Below are 15845 nucleotides of genomic sequence, written 5' to 3'. Positions count from 1 at the left end.
AGCTGTCTGCTTTTCTACCATAGTGCTATGAGCTTGGGTTTTTATTTTTTCCCAGGGTGGGGGAGGGGAAGCAGTGTTTGGTTGGTGTTTTCTGTTGTTTTGGGGGATTTTGAGGGGGTTAGTTGGCTGGTTGGTTTTTTAACTTACCTGATTAGCTACGTCGCCTACACCGAACAGACCTATGTGATTCATTTTGCATTTTCTTGGTTGACCACAGGCATCTTGCAGATTTCATCGTGAAACTCCTAGTTTCGTAAAACAGAAGAGCCTAATCTCAAAATTGCAGAGCCTTCCTTCTAAACATGTGGACACAGTGCACTGGTCTCTTTACATATAATTCAGAAACAGTGGTTTGTGGAGATTTTAGCCTGCTCAGCCCTCCAGCTATCATTAGTAATCCTGTAAAGACCCTGTTCCAAACCATAGCACGGTACACCGGCAGGGTGTCTCTATCTGGCCCTGGTCTGATTCTCCATAAGCCAGGGAACATCAGCAATCTTTGTAGCACAGGCTCTGAATTTAATTTCTGACTGACTGAATTCCTTACACCTAATGAAAATCTTTGTATGAATTCACATGTGCTCTGCAGCACAGACCTCGTACTGACCCACCATCTATGTCACTTTTACAGAAGCATACAGTCAGCCTTACAAAACCACATTTTAAGAACTCAGTTGAAGGCCTATTGTGTTATTAGCACCCAATGATTAATTAACTATATCCATACATTATATGTCATTGACATTTACCAGGACATCTAGGGCTTGCTTGAGGGGATGTTTGCTGCTCAGTTCTGCTGGCAGAACACCTGCTGAGTGAAGACAATCCCAGTTTTGGCTGGGATGGCGTACAGAATGTGCACGCAGCAGGACCTCAGGAACAATGACTTGGTCAATTGATTAAATCTGAGTGCTGACCAGCAGGTGCCTTTTCAGTGTGCTCTGAATGGCTTTCCATAAAGCCTTGTGCTTCATGACAGCTGGATGCACATCAGTTTTATCATACATCAGCATGTCAGGATTTTTTTCTGGCAAATGAAAGCATCATTCATTTGCAATTCTCAGAAGTAACAGCTCCCAGTGCCCCAAATTTTATATATTTTCTCAGGAGATCTCTCAAAAATTAACAAGTTACAAAATAGAAGACAACAGTAATCTACTCATTTGAGTCCACTTTGATGAAGCAAACAAAAACCAGTTTGATTTGAAGTTTTTCCTCCCTTTTCCTTCCTGTTTTACAAGAGAAAGACCAGTGGAGTGCTGGCACACCAGTCAGCTCTTCACTGAAAACTGTCATTTTGGGCATCTGAAAACTACCTGTATGTTTCTCTGTTGTACCAATAGCTACTGGAATGGCATTTAAAAAATGGCAACAGAATTGGCATTAAAAAAAAAAACTAATTACACAGCTGTAATTCTCTACCTTTATAGTGACATCACTTCCAGTAAAAGGAGCCACAGTATTCTCAGGCCCATAGCAATACCAAAATCCCAGAAGCAAACCAAAGACCCACACTAACTCCAGATGATTTCAATTACACAATTGTCTCTCCACACCTTAGTCCACTAAATCTGGTGCCTCTGTAAAGGCACCAACTTAAAACACTCATTTCCTCTATACAGAAAAGACCTGGCATGTGATAAACTGGCATTTTGTTAATGATAAAAGGAAATGTGCTTTCACTCAACATGTAGTTTGAATTCTCCAATAAAAGAAACAAGAACTTACCATTATTTAAAGGGTATGACACACAGAGAAATAGCTAAACGTTCTAGAGTTACAACTCTATTTTGTTGGATGGATCAGTAAACATCTCCCACACCACATGATAAATCCATGCCTACTTACTGAAGATCCAACTGAGATATAACCACAGAGGTAGTTTTATAGTGCATCTTTGTGATTTTTTTTTTTTTTTAATCTTTCTTCATAAATGTAGTACTGGCCACTGCCAAAGACAAAGCACTAAACTAAACTAACTTTGACTGTTGCCCTGTATGCAAATCATCATGATCTGAAGTTCAGGGGCATCCTCAAAGCATTTGCAATATGCATATCAGATCAGAAAGCAGCTCACATAAAAAACAAGAAAGTCATTCATGAAGAGGTGGGCAGCTCTAACAGTAGCACTGACCACCTTTGCACAGGCAGGTACTTTATCTTTTGTTTAAAGCCTGAAATGCTAGAGTACTTTCATAGGAGGAACACAGCACTAGGGCAAACTCCAAAAGAAGGAATCTGCAGTAAAGTAAGTTTTTCTGATCAGATTAAGTTTTCTGAAGCGTTAGCATAAAAATAATTTACAATAGAGCAAGGAAACTGTTTTCATCCTTCAGGAGGCAAAATTCAGCTTTGGCACAGGCAGCAGGAAACAGGGAAGAATCAGAGGTGGCTGACAACCTCCAGCAGCAATCAGGTCAATGGAAGTAGCTGGGACAAGGGTAGCAAGGCTGTAAGACTGGAAACAAAAGCTCATACAAGACCTGCAAAATACAAGACTGCTGCTCAAGATATGCAAAAAAGTAGGAAAATAACGTCCATTGCTCCATACACTGAGTCCCCCAGTAGCAGCAGAGGTCCTACAAGCAAGAGACTGGCATTCTGGGCTGTGACACAGTAACACCACCAGAGGAAACTGGCCACAAGATCTGCATGCAACTCAGACCCTGCTCTTACTCTCCCTCTTTTAACCAGTAATGTACTAGTTATCTCCCTCTCCTCTCTCCTCAAGTGGCGATTATACACAGGTGCATTTGAGATCTAAATGTTACACAGCTTTTCAATACCACTGCAGGGAAAAAAAAAAGAAAAAAAAAATCAAGCTAAAAATCCTAAACTTGACAGGCACATCAAGGGCTTGTAATCTCCCAAGTAATCACTTCTGTTTCTGTCTCAGATACCAAGCACAAGCAGCACTGAAACAGAGAGTCTGAAATACACAAGCCTAAGGAAACTGAGGGCTTTTGACCTAGCTCTGCCTCATGTAATTGTCACCTTTGAGTCTGGCTCTAACTCCAACTTCCAACTTTCAGTTTAAGATCTGATTGCTACTCACTCAAAATATGTCTCTAGCTGGACACGAGCTACTGTCCAAAAAACACTGTAAAGTACTATCTAGAATATCATTATAAATACAGCCAAAGTACTTCCACCAACACAAAAGGCTGAAAATATCCTTGAGGTTACAGTTTCCGTAACTAACTGAATCGCATCAGCAGTCTTATTTATAAGCTGGGAAAGGATTTAGAAATACTTGACCTTCAAGAGTCAAAGAAAGACACAGCTGTCCTCGTTACCACTTGAAACTTCACCACCACTTGCTGAGGCAGATTTAATGCATCCTCCCAGCTTATCAGCAGAAATGGTAAATAGTCCACATTAATCAGAACATACCCATCTCATCTCAGTCTTTTGGGGAAGAAGGTCCATTAGGGAATCAAAAACAGATAAAGCAGAACTTCAATTACTCAGAGCCTCTACTCCAATTCTGCCTGAATTATCCTTGCATTCCTCATAGAAAAAGAGTGGAGGAAGTGATTTATTTTCTGAGATATTCCCATTAAAAAACAAGAGCAGTACAATACATTCCCATTTCTTTATCCAATTTTTAGAATACATAAGGGCAGGCAGATGTCAACAGGACTGACAACTCAGTGTTTCCTGGATTTTCAGCAAGCAAATACTGCTCTCTACTCTGCAATTCTAAAATCAGAACAGGGGAAGATGCTTTTAGGTAAGTTAAGCAAGAAAATAAAAAAAAAAAAAAAAACAGGGTTTTCAGCTATTACTCCACGTCTTTTTTAATGACTTTGACAACCACTGTAACTCCCAGTTCTCAAAATTAGCTGAAGTTCAGAACATAAGTAGCCCAGATATGGCATGTACACAAGCCATTATCAAAGATGTAGTAAGTTCATAATGTAACAACTGGTTTGAAACTCAGTGACCTTGCACTGAAGATGAGGGCAAATACTGATGATGCAAAAAAATTACAATGTTTTTTCCCTGATTATAAGACTTCAGGCATAAATAAGATTTCAAAAATGTACATTTCCCAAGAAACTGTAATTACATTATTTCAGAACACTCAGTGTTTGTTTTAAGCAGACAGAAAACAGCTGGAAAACCACAAACCTGAGTTCCTTGTATCTTATGTATTTTTTATTTGCAACAATGCAGTACAATAAGGACTATACAACACTCCTTTTCACATTTAAGAAACCTTTAATAAAAATAGATAACATTCTGCAATTCTTACTCGTATACCTGCTATCTTGCTCAAGCAGAAGTCCAGATAAGCTCAGCTGAAACCCTCCAGGCTGAGATACTTTTATGACCCATAATGAAGAAGCAAAACATAGAAGAAAAAGCAAGAAAATTAAAAGACAGGCTGTGCGTGATATTGCCTGTAGAATCACACACTTACTTTAACCACCACTCACTGCTTTCCAGGTAGGAAGCAAATGGCAAGGAACCAAATTCTAAAGAAAGCTGAATTAAGTGACTCCATTCAACCTCTCAGCATCAAGACTAGCAACATGTTCATTCCTTACATTTCATGAGATGCTGTGAATGCTTGCAGTACATACCAGGATTTGATTTTATTAAACTCAAATAGTAAAGCTCATTTCCAGAGAAAATCTTTGCAACACATATCATAAGTGTTGCAACATTTCTTGATAGTAACAAAATGAATTTGTATCCCCTTCCGGAGGGGAGGAACAATTCCTGAAGAGGTCACAGTGTAAGAGATTCTCCAAAAAGCCCAACAGCATGTCAGGCTGCTTACCCAGGAGTTCACATCTTTCCTCAAAAGTATAAGCCTTCAAAATGGCTTTTTTTGAATTATATTTCTGAAAAACAAGGAGAACAGAGGCATACCTCTAAAGATAATAATCACCAGTTCTCTCATATTCAATCTAGTTTGAAGAGGCTGACATCGTGTAAATCCACCCAGAAGGAAACATAGTAAAGCCACATTAAGTAAAACTGACCTTCTGATAAAATTTTGTACATGAGTATAGACGTTACACATTGAGAAATTTCTTTACAAATGACCTTTTTCTAATAGCAGGAAAAAATCATGCTCACCATTTAACAAAGTGTCCCGGTTCACACAGAAAACATTTCTGGAAAAGAAAAATACACGTATTGAATTGCGAGTTCTGTCATTCAAAAATCAGTTATTCCTAGGGGGAAATAAATGCTATCTGAACCACGAGCTTGTAATGTGCAACTAGAATTTCCATAGCTAGACTCTTTTAAAATGATGAACCTCAAAACTGATCACTCCTGAGGAAGGACAAAACCAGTATCAACAGACTTTCACTCTACCACTACGGTTTGAGGCACTGAGAGGAAAAACCTCAAGACTATAAGCCTGGGGCAAGTAGCATTCATGACATTGCATGCAAAAGCAGATTGCACACTGGAAGGCAGCACTTGGGAATGTGACAAATTTAGCTATTTACATCCAGAAAGTAAATCTGTTGTTCTTAGAAGAAAGTTGTGGCAGGATGCAAACCCCCATCTCTCCCCCTCCCTCCTTCAGTATGGAAGGAGTAGGCACATCTCCCTCTCTCTCTGCTACTTGAGGCTAACAGCTTCTTTTGTTTGGCCCCAGAGCACCCTGGCCAGGGCCATTAGGAGAAGGGAGTGCCGAGGCGCCAGGGAGCCGCTGGGCGCCTGCGGCCAGTGTGGGGGATGTTTGGAGGCTTCAGGGGCACCCACAGCCAGTGTGGGGGTGCAGAGAAGCTTCTAGAATGCCTACAGTCAGATCTGATCAGCCAATAAAAACGGGACTCTCGTCGAGACTCAGCCCATTTTGTCGCAGGTCTCTTGGAGCACGAGCTTAGCCACTGCCGCCAGGAGCCATGGCACCCTGCTCCCTGGGACTGAGACTCCGCTTGCCTTGCCGCCACGTGTGTAAGTAAATTAACCCTCGCAGTATTGCGAGTACATATACTTTCCGTGCACATTTGCACGTGTATTTTCCGTGCTCAATACGAGCACGTGTAAAATTATTTCCTCACACAATCACGAGTGTACGCTTTCCGTACTCACTACAAGTATGTGTATCTCTTTAAAATAATCCCACACTGTCTTCAGGTAAGTGTGTACTCGTCTGGGACTCGGGTGGCTCCGGCATTGTTTTGGTGAAGCCACATGCATGCACTCTGTGGACCTCCTGTTGTATTAGTTACTGCCCCTTAATAATTTTCCTCAACTAATATCCGAACCTGTATTTAAGTCACTTTTGGAGTGCTAAAACCCTGTTTCTCACTGGTTTAATAAAAGTTGTTTTGGACCCTGTTGACCCTTAAACTAACCTCGGGGTGCTTCCGTGACAAAAGTGAAGTGGTTTTCAGAGCTTGCTTTGTGTATTTGCAGGGCTACTCTTCAGGTTTTGTTTGCTTGTAGTTTGATTTTTATTTTTTTTTTTTTAAGGCTGTGACAGTTTTACTTGCAAAGGGTTAATCATGTGTCCCCAGACTATACTGAAACAGTTATGGCCACTATTACCAGTTATAGATGTTTCTCCTTATTACTTATCAGGCCACTGCAGGTGAAACAGAGTGCACAGAGTATAAAAATGTTTTAGTTTTAATCTTCTGTATTTAAGACAGATACAGCCTCAACACTCAAAAGAGTCTGTGGATACTCAGACTGGGATGGAAGCAGGACCAGTTTTCCTTCCTTCCTTAGAGCAGAGCTGTACAGCAGAACATGCAAGTGAGATGGGGCAGAAACTGCATGCTGCCTGCCTTCTGAGGAATTTTGCCCCTCTACAGAGACTGCCTTTGGAAGCAACCCTATCTGCAGCACTTCTGTACTCTTTATGAATGGCTTTTCTTCAGAGTCATCATCACCAAGTGTCCCAACAGATGACTAGAGCCTGGAAAAAATTATTTATTGAAAGCAATTTATCTGACAAATATTGACATTTGCTTCTAACTCCTTTCAGCAGTTCATTATTTGACCAGCTCCACAGACTCTCCAAATTCAGCAAATAACTCTTTCAGCAAATTCTTTTCACAACAACTGAACTCCTGTTTGGGAAAAAAAAAAATATTATTTGACAAGCACAGCTGACAAGCAAGTATTTTGTCTCCACCTCTGGTGTAGTAGTACTTCAAAAGCGGAGGGAAGAGAACACATGACAGCAGCTCTACAGTATGTCTCCATTTTGCATTCAGGAAGGGCTATAAACCTTGTACCAGAAATACTGAGTAAGTGTCATAGTTAAAATGAAGACCACAGAGCAAGCTTGATGTAATATCCACTAGCCAAAACCAACCTCTGCCATCACTCACTTAGAACAAAGGAATGCAGTCACAATTTTCCACTCAAAGATGATGTGCTTGTGTTGCAAACTTAAAGCCTGCTTCCAGCTTGGAAGTGGATTCCATCACATGCATCAACCTAAGGGACTGTTCAGGCTGTATGGACCTAAGACCCGAAAACAACATTAATTCAATCCTTACCTCTACTAGGACATACAGAATGAATCTGATTCTACAGTCTTACTCTTTGTGTCATCACTTATCACGATACCAAATACGAGCAACATGAAAGGAACAAAACAGGACAGCTTTTTAAAGCAGTCACATAAGATCAAGCAATTGCAAAAGCAGCAGGTGAGTAGAGCATTTGCACCCCTGCTTTTGACAGGGAGATTTTCCAGATGTCACAAGCAGGTACTCCCAAGAAGTAAGCATGCTTTTCAGTACAGATATCCATGTTTGACTATCGTATACTGTAGAGAAAAAATTAAAAGGCTAAATATAAAAACTGAAAGCAAACTTACTGATTTGTATTGCTCTGCTCTTTTGCCACTCCACTACTACAACTTTAATGTAAAGAATAACTGGAAAGGCAGAGACACACATTTTTCTGAGTTGTTACTTCTTCCACCCCTCCTTGTAGCAAGTCAGTAAAAACAAACTGGTGTATTAGCGTACAAACTAAAGTACTCTTTCCTTGTACTTTCAAGTTCAACCCTTTTTGCCTGAGGAATTCTCTTGGCTCACGGGTTTGATGTCAGCCCTTGATTGTGTTTTGATGTTTCTGCAGATCTACAATTGAGTTCAATTCTCAGCAGCCAAAACAGACATTTGTCATCCTGTATGCATCAAATTTCCTGTGGCACACTGCCCACTTAATCATGCAGGCAAGGGGAGCTTTGACAAAGCAGAGGGCTGTCTGCAAGCCACTGTGACCTAGCATGTGTGGAGTCACATGTAATTACCATTACTTATAAGGATCACTCAAGACCTCCTGGTGTTGCTGCACACCAATTCAACCACGCCAGAGCGTTCAAGTAAATATTTGCACGCAACAAGGAGCTGTTGAGAGGGTTTTGTCTACACCCACTGCCCCCGGTACATGAAATATTCAGCATATGAAATGTCTCCAGTGATGCAGAGTGGTGGGTTTTCACTCTGATTTGATTAGCAGTGATAATTCTTTCATGAGGTGTGACTGTCCTTCTAGATTAGCATCAGCCCAGATTCCATGCAGCAGTCACGGAAAAAAGGAGATGGGAATAGAACACTCTTAACACGTTACAAGGGTTACTTTGCAGAGTTTCTACCAATTATGAGATTTGTTGTTTAAAATAAAATGCTGGAGCCTAAATATTAGTTTTAAAAATTATTACTACGTAGAACTCCAAATTTATACACAAACGCAAAACTCGAATCTCAATACAACTTAACTAGGGGAAAAAATTAAAAAACAAACAAACAAACAAACAAAAAACAAATACACAGAACAAACCACAGGTTTATCTCAGGGAACATCTTAACATGCCATCATGCCATAAAAGAGACATAAATTCTTTACCCATAAAAACCTAGAAAAGTTATACAGGAAGATGTGCTTCCATATTAAGCATAATGATCATCTCCTACTGAACACTGTAGGACTTATCTTTATACTGAACCAACATTTACTTGCATCACTTCTAAAACTTTTGCTTATCGCTACGCAAGCAACTAGCAATTTTCAATAATGATAATGTGATTTTGGCGGTGTACTTCAAATACCAGCAATTTAAACTACTCAAGCACAGTAACATTCCCATGTTATTTTTCTACTCTATCAGTGAAGTTCTGAACCTGACTCTAGAGGAAGCAACCAAATTTTGCAGGAAAAGGCAGTTTATCAGAGAAATTATTGGACATACATCTCCCACTTAGATAAATCGGCTTTTGGAAAGATTTAAAACTTTGTATCAAGCATTCTACCTTACTACGAAATGCTCTTCATGCATCCCAATTAAAAAAAAAATATATATATACAAAACACCAATAACCTCCCAAGTTTAATCTTGGTATGTATGCCATTATTGGCCACACTAGACCAAATGTAAAGTCTCCACACAACTTCACAGGCACAGAAAAGAGAAATTCTGAGGGCTATTGGACACTGGATTTTCACAGTGCATCAACAGCAATTATTTAGTGGAAGAGGTTTCTGTAATTGTCTCTGAATGGCAAAAACTCACAGTATTCAATAAGCTGCTGTTCTCTGCTTCCTCAGTATGGGCTTATACTAAAAAAACTAAACAGAGAAGGATATCAGTTTCTGAAGACCAACTACCTTCCACCTGAAACAGTTTTAGAAACTGGATGTCTCAGAATCTACTTTAAACCATTTAAAAAGTTTTAAAACAATCAAAAGCTGGTTTTGAATTTGTAAGTCTTCCCTTTGCATGGGCAAGTTCATCCTCAGGGTGCTACAAAAAGCAGCAACCAGGAGAGCAAGGGTTGGAGCAGAGAGGACCCTGTCATGCTACTACATGGAACTTCTTTTCAGTGCAACGCAGGCCCAAGATTATTCTAGTTTTGCATGTGTTACCCACTTAAATCAAAGTGACAGGATGCTGCAAGTTAAACACATGAGAGATACTGCACCTGTCTAGTACTCCAACTAGGGATTTTATTTTCCTAATTAGACCAATCAAAAACTGAATGATACAGGGCTAAAATTAAGAGATAAATGATGGTAGACATCAGGTGCTAAAATTAAAAGCACTTTAAAACACTAGTATTATTATCACTAGTGCCAAATGTTGCATAGTAAACTCAAATATAAATAAACTGTAGTATTTATTGTATTCTTCTAACTTCTAGTATTAGAGTCTATACTTACTACTACACATATAGTAAAGCTACCTACATACAGACAATTGATTAGACTCCTATTATGCCTTGTGGCCAACGACCACAGAAAGAAGGAATAAAGCTACATGCATTGGCTCTCAGCCACACACAGATTTTACTACATTGCATATATGAAGTGTCATTTTGTATTTCCAGCCACTTCTTTCAGGTGAGACAAAGCACTAGGAACCTCTGATAACCCATTCCTCAGCCTTCAAAAGAGTGGAAATTGGGATAAGTGTATGCCCTCTTGATTTCACCAAATGAAATTTCCTGATCACCATGGCAGAGTTCGTGGAAGCACCACAAAACCTTCTATGCCAGAGCAGGACCTTGACTCTTAGTTACCCAAAGCATGATCTGAAGGGCCACTGCAGTAAAAGCTCCATTTTATTCATTTAGGTAAGGTGATACAAAACCAAAATCCCCAATGTTTCTGCCAAGTTGAAATCTATGTGTACAAAACCCATTTTTCTCTACACTAGCACCTGAAACCTGCAGCTCTCCTTCCTTGATACCACCACTGCAGGGACAGCAGAACATTCGAGAACAGGTAATACGCGTAGCTACTCCATCCAAACTAACAGAAGAGTGAGAACTTAGGTGTATCACTGTGCACATAAGAAGTTTCTCAAACCACAAAAGAACATACAGTTTGCTTTGCAGAAACAAATGCAGAATGCCATCAGCAACTCCAGAAATCATTAATGATGACAAATGCCAGGCCTGGAAACGTACAAGGTGCCAGTTTTTCAGAAACTGCTCAGTCTCCACTCTCTGATAAACATGGCCTCTCAGGTTGTCTCCAAAAAGCAACATGTAGAGATGAATATACATTGCTAAAGACAAGTAGGGAACTGAGTAAATGGGAGAAGCCTGAATCACTGGAGCAGAAACGGATAAATATTGTTTGGCAGAATGAATCAGGAAATTAAAGTAAACTGAGTGAATTGCCCACAACAAACTTCCCAAATATTTCATGCTCTGAAACACATAGATCCCTCAAAAAGATTGCATGAACATTATTGATAGTTCAAGAAAATTTTCATAAGTTTTTGTAAGCTGTGTCTACCAAAGTTGTACAGTTTTGTAGCTTGGTTAGGAAGGATAGGATACCTGCAGAGACTCCATGTATCCTTCTCATTGCTATACCCAGATATACTTCATGTTGCTTTAAAAATTATTTTCTGATAGGCTGAATTCTCAACCTCTATTGAGGTAAGTATCTTACCTCCAACGGTTGTTTACTCAAAACGTAACACTGATGATAAAATGCTACTAAATCAATCATCTGCATTCCAACATTACCTAAACTTAAGCACAGGTTTGCATTTTATACAGTCTGAATAGGTTGAGCATGAGGCTTACAGAAAAGACCATAAAGTAGCAAGTTAATTCTGGCTTTTTCAATACCTTCTTACAAGCAGAGGTCACATATAAACTTCAACAACATTGAAAGCCACAACAGATAAAAGGGTGTTTTCTTGAAAGCAATATCCAGATGCTGCAGTAATTAAAAAAAAAATAAATAAAATAAAATAAAATAAAATAAATAAAATAAAATAAAATAAAATAAAATAAAATAAAATAAAATAAAATAAAATAAAATAAAATACAACTGGACAAGACTGAATGCTGTCCTGATTTTGACCAAGCTGCTTCTGCTGCTACTGTTTTGTTTCTGTCAAGTCAAAAATCCAAACCAAAACAAGCAGTTAGGTTTATAAACAAATTAACAGGCACAATGAATACATCCTCTGTCCCTGAAGTAAAAGGCAACCCTCAGCTAATCCTCCCGCATGATAAAATGCTCTTGAATTAAAACAAACAAACAAACAAAACAAAACAAAACAAAAACCAACCAACCAAACAAAAACAAACAAAACCAAAACAAAACAAAACAAAAACAAAAACAAAAAAAAAAACCCAAAACAAAACAAAAAAAAAACCAAAAACACCCCGAACACCATACACACAGCACACACAGACAAAATGAACAACCTGGATATAAACAATACTCAGATACATTTTTATATGAAGCTTGAGGCTTGCTCCATTACATAAAATACATGTTTCAAAGACAAACAAGTTCACTTCTACTCTCAGCCTCCCTGCGAATTTTAAAGACCTGATAATCTCTTTGACTCTTTGTGAGATTTTGAATACAAAAATTAAAAAATAAATTAATTTAATTTATTATGTTGTGATCATATAAAAAATTTAGGATGGTGTCATTAGCAGAGTTTTTTAAAACTAACTTTTAAAAATATTTTTAAATATTTTATACTAAGGTTTTTTTAAAACGGTATTACTAGTTCTATTGTACAAATACATAAACAAGTGTTTCACTGGCATAAGCCCAACATCAAAGACCAGAGGACATAAAAGTCATTTTGCCTGTACATTATCAAAGCAAAGGTTTTTTTTCCATAGTGTGTTTACAAATACTCTGTGTAGTTACACTCTAATAACAAGCAATGTAGTTCACTCTTCATCAGGAAGGTTATTCTGTAAATTATGCACTCATTAAAGTAACCTTTAGAAAAAAACTGTACGTAACCTTCAGCAATTGACTGTTTAGAAAAAGAACAATAACTTAGTGATTAAAAATAACAATGGAAAACCAGATTTATTCTAATCATATTCGCACCTAGGAGCTTCTCTAATATTCCTTCTGTATGTTACCCAACTAGTATCTGAAGTCAGGCACAAACCTATAAATTAAATTATTGGCTAGCCAAGGCTGGCAACTCTCATATCAGAAAAAGTGCACAGGCACTTTTGAATAGGGGTGAGTACTGGACAACTAACTACTGGTAACAGCCTGAGAACTCATTCCATAAATCTGGCCTGTGAGGCTACAAGACTTAGCTTGATCTCTTGAAGTAATTTTGTAACAACATCGGGGTTTTTGATGGCAGAGGTGAACCGCAATTTTCCTTCCTTATATTGAAACACCTGCACCATTATAAACTCAGGAGTTCATCTTTCAATTTTGCTCTATTTCATTTGAACACTGAGTAGAAATGCCACCACAAGGGCCAAAAGACTTGAAAGTCAAAAATTAAAATCAAAAAAGAGGAACAAAACAAATCAACATCAAACCAATCAACTCCAACCACCATACAGCAGGAAACGCTTCATTGGGCCAAACTGATTTCTGAGGCTTTCTAATCTTTAATAATGAAGAGACCTAATATAATTTCAGTTTATTTTGCATTGAGTCTTTACCAGAAAACATTGCAAATGGAGGCTAAAAAAAAAAAAAAAAAAAAAAGCAAGCATTTTTGTTTAACTCTTGGGAAAAATAAAGGTTGAAAACTCAGTTCTTGGAACTCTCTGAACATGAAAGGTTTGATGTTTGTAAGGTACCAGACACCACAGGGCCATCCTATTTCTCCAGTAATTTACAGCAAATTTAACTTTATCAGTGTTCAGAACCAACTCTAGTGTGAAGAAGAAAAACAATATCTCAGAAATACAAGAAGGGGAGATAAAAGAAGCGCAGTGAGAAGGAAAAGCGTATCATGTCTTAATTGAACTGAGGATAAGATAGAGAAGGATGGTACAGCCTGCAGCTATGGGAAAACACTTGTGATGATCTCACATGCATGCTGAGTAAGGACGGAGACTCCCCAATACAAGTCCTTTCAGAGGGAGTCACTAAGGAACAGTTTTAACAGCATGCAAAGTACAGCAGCTGCTGTATGCTTGTTAAAGTTGAATGAATAATTTGCCACGAATAATACATCTGACAAACTTAGCATCTCTCTTTTCATCATGTTCCTTAGAACACTGTGCATGGAATTGCATTATTCAAATGTATCCAAATCTCTCTGCAGCACTTCCCTACACCAATATTCAGATGGTTGTTGAGTTGTGTTCAAAGGAAGATAAAGTGGTATTTTCCGTTTCCTGACTGGATGAACATAACCTACTTCTGAGAACTAGCATGCACAGGTATTTAAAAATTGATATCTGTGAGTAGCTGGCTATGTGACACATTCAGTGAGGGAAAAAAAAAGTGATATAATAAACATGAGTAGGACTGCCTTGCACACCAGTAGTTTACTGACAAAAAGTTTACTATACGAATTTAACTATACCAAAACCAATACACATTACCATATGCTGAAAGCAGATTTTTCCAGTAAAATTCCCATTTCCTGGCTGTTCATGAAATCCAAAAACAAACAAAAGTTCAAGCAATTAAATTTAAATATTTGAGTCAATAGTTAAGGTTGCTTACATTCATTTCCTTGTATAATACTAATCCTGATCCCACCAGCATTCCTGGGATTAAGTATTAAATTGTATTGTCTTTCTTCATACAACACTTTGTCATTTATAACTACCTACAAAAAAAAAGCGGGGGGGGAGGGGAGGCCGGGAGAAGTATGCTTCCCTCTCAGTGTCCCCAGGATCTGTTTCTGACATAGTCCAGCCATCGGGGAGAACACACAATTATTGAAACGGAGATGTTGGCAGCCATCCAGACGTCAGTAAGTATACAATGGGTATTACTCACAACTTTCTCATGTGCTGTTCTGGGCTGTAATCTGCAAGTCCTAAAAATACTGAGCTCCCAGCAGTGCTTGTTCCCTCCTTTTGATGCCAGATTCTCATGTAAAAGACTGCCATCTTAGATTAGCAGGAACATTATTTATTTTTTAATTCCCTGCTGGTATTTATTTTTCTTATTCTCTAACACATACCTTTGAAATGGCTGTCCTACCACAAGAGCCTGGAATATATGCATGAAATGAGTAACTAGAATCACTGCCACCTTGAATTTAGCAGAGTGAAAAATGGGGCCTGAGAGCAAATATTTGGCATTTCTTGACCTGCCTGTAATGTGACAGCTTTTTAAATCCAAATCTGAGCAATCAGAATTTCAGAAAACCTTTCTAGACATCGGCAAGAACACTGTCATTTTCCATGATAATTTGATTGTAGATATCAATTCTGTACTCCCCAGGCCAAGAACAGTGAGGCAAAATGTTGAGGGTTTTTTGAGAAGCTGCCAGACACCAGCCAAAGGTAAGTAAGTCAATCAGAGAAAATGGAATAAGCATTCTGATTTTAATTTACATATCTCTTTACACAAAGGAAGCTCAGTTCAATTCCTGAAAACAAAATCATCCCTAGCAAAATCACTTCTATTGCCTTGTAGTCTCTTTTATATACAGACATGTCTGGTCACCTACACCCATTCTGAATTCCAAAGCCTATTTTTAACAGGATGCTTCCGGTGTATGAATGACAACAGCTGGTCCACAGTGAGTAAAATCCACATACAACAAATGCTTGGACACCACATATATAAGTAATGCCTATATGCATATGGGCCTTATTACTACCAATAATTATTAGCCACCCGCATTTCTCTTTTTTCTGCCCTCTGATTGGTAAGAACACAATTAAGTCACATAAGCAAATGCAGATTCTATCCGCTTTTTATGTGTTTTCGTGAAAAGCTATGCTACCAAAACCAGGCCATTTTTGGTGTTGAATATACTCTTTCCTAGGGCACCAAGATCATCTATTACTTGAAATGTTAAATCTGGAAAAAGAGGGGCTCACAGTAGGAACACACTTTTCTGCATGCAGAGTTTCATCTGCTGGAACATCACCCTCTGGTTTATTAAGTTCTTGAGTCCACAAGGCCAGCAATATTGC

Source organism: Streptopelia decaocto (assembly GCF_964273445.1).
Source record: "Streptopelia decaocto genome assembly, chromosome: 1".
In the NCBI taxonomy this organism is placed as follows: Eukaryota; Metazoa; Chordata; class Aves; order Columbiformes; family Columbidae; genus Streptopelia; species Streptopelia decaocto.
This window is presented reverse-complemented; position numbering follows the sequence as displayed.